This window comes from Balaenoptera musculus, chromosome 13 (genome assembly GCF_009873245.2).
Source record: "Balaenoptera musculus isolate JJ_BM4_2016_0621 chromosome 13, mBalMus1.pri.v3, whole genome shotgun sequence".
Lineage (NCBI taxonomy): Eukaryota > Metazoa > Chordata > Mammalia > Artiodactyla > Balaenopteridae > Balaenoptera > Balaenoptera musculus.
Window position 1 is genome coordinate 22,298,601 of NC_045797.1, and position 5,943 is coordinate 22,304,543.

The 5,943-nt window shown below is 36.0% G+C and overlaps 1 pseudogene; it reads left to right on the top strand.

Moving 5' to 3' along the window:
- The first annotated feature begins 3,994 nt into the window (after nucleotides 1-3,994).
- LOC118906159 lies at nucleotides 3,995-4,631 on the top strand (annotated as a pseudogene).
- Nucleotides 4,632-5,943: the final 1,312 nt, after the last annotated feature.

The window sequence follows — 5,943 nt, forward strand, 5'->3', positions numbered from 1 at the left end:
AATTTATTTATTTTTATTTTATTTATTTTTGGCTGCACTGGGTCTTCGTTGCTGCACGTGGGATTTCTCTAGTTGTGGCGAGTGGAGGTTACTCTTCATTGTGGTGTGCAGGCTTCTCATTGCGGTGGCTTCTCTTGTTGTGGAGCATGGGCTCTAGGTGTGCGGACTTCAGTAGTTGTGGCATGCAGGCTCAGTAGTTGTGACGCACGGGCTTAGTTGCTCCACAGCATGTGGGATCTTCCCAGAGCAGGGTTCGAACCCATGTCCCTTGCATTGGCAGGTGGATTCTTAACCACTGCACCACCAGGGAAATCCCTGGAGCTCTTCTATTAAAAATATGTATTATGAATGTGTGTCACATCAGTATGGAGAAACATATCAACAGGTACAATCTACATAATTTGTAGCTGCTACATGCCATTGTGTGGTTTTACTATGACTCATTTACCTACTTCTCTATGTGTTTGACATTTTACAGATATGTACACTGCACAATGTATATCAAACCATCATGTTGTATATCTTAAATATATACAATTTTTTATTTGTTAATTATACCTCAAAAAAGCTTGAGGAAAAGTAAATAAATAAAAAGGTACTGCTCTAAATAGGCCTTTAGTTATGTGATGGTGAGGTGTGGGGGGAGGGGAAGCATCCCATAATCCCATGATTTCTGTCTCAGTCTTTCACTGATCCTGTGCCTCTGGTCTTAAACTTCACAAGAGTTGTTCAGTCCTCCTCCATGACATCACTACCCATAGGTAGGTAGGGCAGGACAGCTAAAGTAGGCTGAGGTTGGGTATTTCCCTTCCACCAGTTAGTTAGGCCCTGATAATACCCCAGCAGGTTAGGCTCTGGTTAAATATTTTCCTCTGAGAGCATGCTTTGTTAAGAACTGAGTGCTAGGGTATATTTCAGAATGGTTATTTTTCCCCTCCCCATGCCAGAAACATGTGGCAAGTTGTCTGTGATATTCACTATGGGAACCTGGTTGAGCTCACGGAAGTAAATCTCACAATATTGTGGGGACATCTCTATGACTGGGTCCCCCTGGAGTTTTAACTCTTAGACTTGATCACACTGAGCCTCCAGCAATTCTTCAGTTACAGTTCAGGTTTTCCTGCCCAGGCACTTGTTCCCAAGGAGTTTTCTGCTCATCTAGCTGTCTCTGCTCCAGGAAGCCATGAGTCCCCATATTTACCAATCTCTCCAATCTTAGGGGCAGGGGTTTGTCCTGTGTCCTCCACTCTTATAGATCCAGGAAGAGTTGTTGATTTTTTGGTCTGTTTAGCTTTTACTTTTTAGGACGAAGTAGCTTTTCAAGCTCCTCACATGTGGAACCAGAAACCAGAAGTCACCAAGATACTTTTGAATGAAAAGTTTGCATTGCAACTAAATTTTAAGAGCCTTAACACTGTTGAATCTTACATGTTACCCCAAAATATAACACCTCAGCATATTAAATATCTTAAGCTGAAAGAGTTTAAGACAATTAAAATGGCAGAGGAAGGAAGCCTACTCTGACCTCACATCCTCCCTTCTTCCTTGAAACAGGTCGTAAAATTCCAATGCGAAAGGTATCCACTCTTTACCAGGAGGAAATAAGACATTCTTATTACTAGAAAAGGAAAACTCAGAGTCAAAAAATCTGTTCAAACAAACCTTGTTATACTAATGCTTATAATTTTAGTGACATTTTCCCCTATTTTATTAAGATATAGTTGACATATAATATTGTATAAGTTTAAGATGTTAAGTTAATGATTTGATATATGTGTATATTGTGAAATAATCACCGCAATAAGTTTAGTTAACATCTATTAGCTCACATAGTTACAATTTTTTTCCTGTGACGAGAACTTTTAATATTTACTCTCTTAGCAACTTGCAAATCTACAAAATAGCATTGTTAATTATAATCATTATGCTGCACATTACATCCCCAGAAATTATTTCTTTTATAACTGGAAGTTGTACCTTTTGATCACCTTCATCCAATTCCCCACACTTCACCCCCACCTCTGGCAGCCATCAATCTGTTCTACTGTTATGAGTTTATTTAGGTTCCACATATACATAGGATCATACAGTACAAAGTGTAAAAAAGACAGATTCTTCTGTCTGACATTTCATTTAGCATAATGCACTCAAGGTCCAGCCATGCATTTACAAATGGCAAGATTTTCTTCTTTTTTATGGCAAAATTACACACACCCATACACACACACACACACACACACCATGTTTTTTTCATTCATTCATCCTTTGATAGACACTTAGGTTGTTTCCATGTTTTGACTCTTGCAAATAATGCTATAATGAACATTGGAATAAAGATATCTCTTCTGAATAGTGATTTCATTTCCTTCCAATGTATATCCAGAAGTGCTGAATTATATGATAATTCTACTTTTAAGTTTTTGAGGAACCTCTATACTGTTTTCCATAGTGGCTGCACCAATTTAAATTCCCACCCACAGTATACAAGTGTTCCCTCTTTGCATCCTCACCAGCACTTGTTATCGCTTGTCTTTTTAATAGTAGTCATTAAAACAGGTATGAGGTGATATTTCATTGTGGTTTTAATTTAGTTTCCCTGATGATGAATGATGTTGAGCATCTTTTCATGTACCTGTTGGTCATTTGGAAGTTTTCTTTGAAAAAATGTCTATTCAGGTCCTCTGCCTATTTTTTGATCAGCTAGGTATTTTTACTATTGAGTTGTATGAGTTCTGAATATATTTTTGTTCTTAACCCCTTATCAGTTGTGTGATTTATAAATATTTTCTCCCATTCTGCAGATTTTTTTGATGCATATTTTTTCAACATTTACTACAGCTAGCCCAAACCCCTTTGTCTTGTCAATTCTTTACAAATTTATAGTTTCTTTGTCTAAAAGATATAAAACCTTCCTGCTCTGGTCACTTCTTCCGGTTGTTATTCTCTTGTGAAGGCTCCCATGTGCATGTAACAATTCAATAAAATTTGTGTACTTTTTTCCTATTAATCTGTCTTTGTTTAATTTTCAGATCTATCCAGAATCCTAACAGAGTCAAGGAAAACTTTTTCTCCCCTACACTGTCCCAAGACTTTCAATTTTCATAATGAAATGTCATGTTAGACATAAAATTTTACATACATTACTCATTTCAGCTCATTATTTTTACATAATGAGACGAAGGTTGTAAAACAAAAATATCAAAAAATATAAGGTCGACTAATTCATCATTTATTAAAATTGAGTATTACACAGCTATTAAAAGTCATATCATCAAATAATATTAAAAGAAGATATCACAAAGAGTTGAATAATAACTCTAAATGGGAGAAAGAAGAACTCTAACAATATAGTCTCATATTTTGACATATATTTATCAGTTATTTAAATATTTAATACAAGATATTTATTTGAATGAAAAAATTAAATTATGTCCTTTCCTCCTAGAAGCACATAACTAGTAAAAGCAAGTTGAAAAGGAGAGCTGGAAACTTAAAATTATTGATCAGTTAGAATATGTGTGTGTAGCACTGTGTTTTATACACCTAAACTTGTTAAATTGTCATAATGATACTGTTAGTTATACCCTATCAGAAGATTTAAAGGATTCATAAAATTTAGGGAACGAATTAAGTATGGATGAAGAAATTCTAGAATTCAAGCTTGAGTTTTTCTAGCACTTACTCCCTAGTTTTTTTTCTGTTAGACCAGTTCATAATGCAGATAATAGCCTTTTACAAGTGACAGCAATTCCGGCAAGACAGTCTAAATCTAGAAACTGCAGCAAAAGATCTTAATTATTTTGGTTTTCCTTCAAGTCTGGGGATATTTTTCAGAGCTTCCCAACCTGTTTCTGCTTCTTTCATGGCAGACCCAAACAAATGAAGTGAGCCTACCAAACTAGTACATTAAGTTCCATAGAGACAGCACCAGGGCGAGTGAGAGCCGGACGGGCACTGGGCGACTCTGTGCCTCGCAGAGGAAAAATAATTAAACATGGGCAAAGGAGATCCTAAGAAGCTGAGAGGCAAAATGTGCATTCTTTGTGCAAACTTGCTGGGAGGAGCACAAGAAGAAGCACACAGATGCTTCAGTCAACTTCTCAGAGTTTTCTAACAAGTGCTCAGAGAGGTGGAAGACCATGTCTGCTAAAGAGAAAGCAAAGTTTGAAGACATGGTAAAGGCGGACAAAGCCCGTTATGAAAGAGAAATGAAAACTTATATCCCTCATAAAGGGGAAACAGAAAAGAAGTTCAAGGATCCCAATGCACCCAAGAGGCCTCCTTCGGCCTTTTTCTTGTTTTGTTCTGAGTATCGTCCAAAAATCAAAGGAGAACATCCTGGCTTATCCAGTGGTGATGTTGCAAAGAAACTCGGAGACATGTGGAATAACACTACTGCAGATGACAAGCAGCCTTAGGAGAAGAAGGCTGCTAAGCTGAAGGAAAAGTACAAAAAGGATATTGCTGCATACTGAGCTAAAAGGAAGCCTGGTGCAACAAAAAAGAGAGTCATCAAGGCTGAAAAAAGCAAGAAAAAGAAGGAAGAGGATGAAGGTGAGGAAGATGAAGAGGATGAGGAGGAGGAGGAAGATGAAGAGGATGAAGAGGAAGAAGATGATGATGATGAATAAGTTGGTTCTAGTGCAGTTTTTTTTTTCTCATCTATAAAGCATTTAAGCCCCCTGTACACAACTCACTCCTTTTAAAGAAAAAAAATGAAATGTAAAAAAAGAAAAATAAAGCATAGGCTGTAGGGTAAACTACATGATTTTTAGAAACACTGGATTACTGAGAAGAGATTTCTGAGAAAAAAATACCTTAGGTACCACACAGAGACATCTCACCTCATCCCTGTAAATAAAATCCTTTGATTTAACTGCATTTTTTTACAGTGCAAATGCTTTACCTTCTTTATAGCTCAATCCTAAGTAATATGAGTAAAAACATCCATTTGAATGATAAATAAGGATCAACTGTAAAGGAAAGAGTAAAGTTAATGGATTGGGAAGTAGAAAAAAATTATTTTAGAATATTGTAATAAAGGTTTGAATATGGAGATTTTGAAAGAAGCAGACAGAAAGGAGACAAGAAATGCACTAACTTGGGCATTTTCATTTTGTTATTCCAGTGCCCAGAGTACCATCCCTAATTCACAATTCTTAGTCTAAGGGAGACTCAGTGAGTTTGAGTAAATTCTATTTTGAAGAAGTTCTTATTTTCTCTGTGAGGTTTAAGGTTCTCATTTTACAGGAAAAATTCAGAGAAAGACAGAGGGAGATCTTTGGGGAACTTCAGTAAAATAACAGGTAATTGTCTAAGCTACTTCTTATTTTTTATTTCTTCTTTTATTCTTCTTTCCTTCATTCCTTCCTTTGTAGGTTTTTTCTTTCAACACTTCTTAAATTTCTTTCTTCTTTCCTTCTCTCCACAAATATGTTCTTACTTTTTGAATATGGTAAATACTTTGCAAGGTGCTAAATATGAAAAAAGAATGAGACTTTATTTCTGTGCCAAATTTATAGTCTAGTGTTTCTATTACTATAAACAAGTACAAAGAAGGAAAGCCAGTTTCACTATATAGTTTTTAAAGTACCAAGTTGGTTCAATTTTAAATTATAAATCAGATATAAAATGTATAGGTTTATTTAGGATTTTAATTTTGTAAATGAGGAGTATTAAGATTGTGATTAAAAATCATCTTCAATTAGACAGTATGGATGCTGGTATCAGAGTACTGGAGCTTTTGCTATTCTTAACTTAATCTTCCTGTATATAAGCTATTTTTTGGATTTGTTATTCATTTTCTGTATAATGTAATTTCTATGCCTGTGATATTTATTATCTGGAGGCATTGAGGAACTCATACTCTGAGGCAGGATCCACCAGAGCCCTTGGCCCAGATGGAAGGATAGGGGTGGGAGTTCTTGTGAAAGGGAGGGTCAG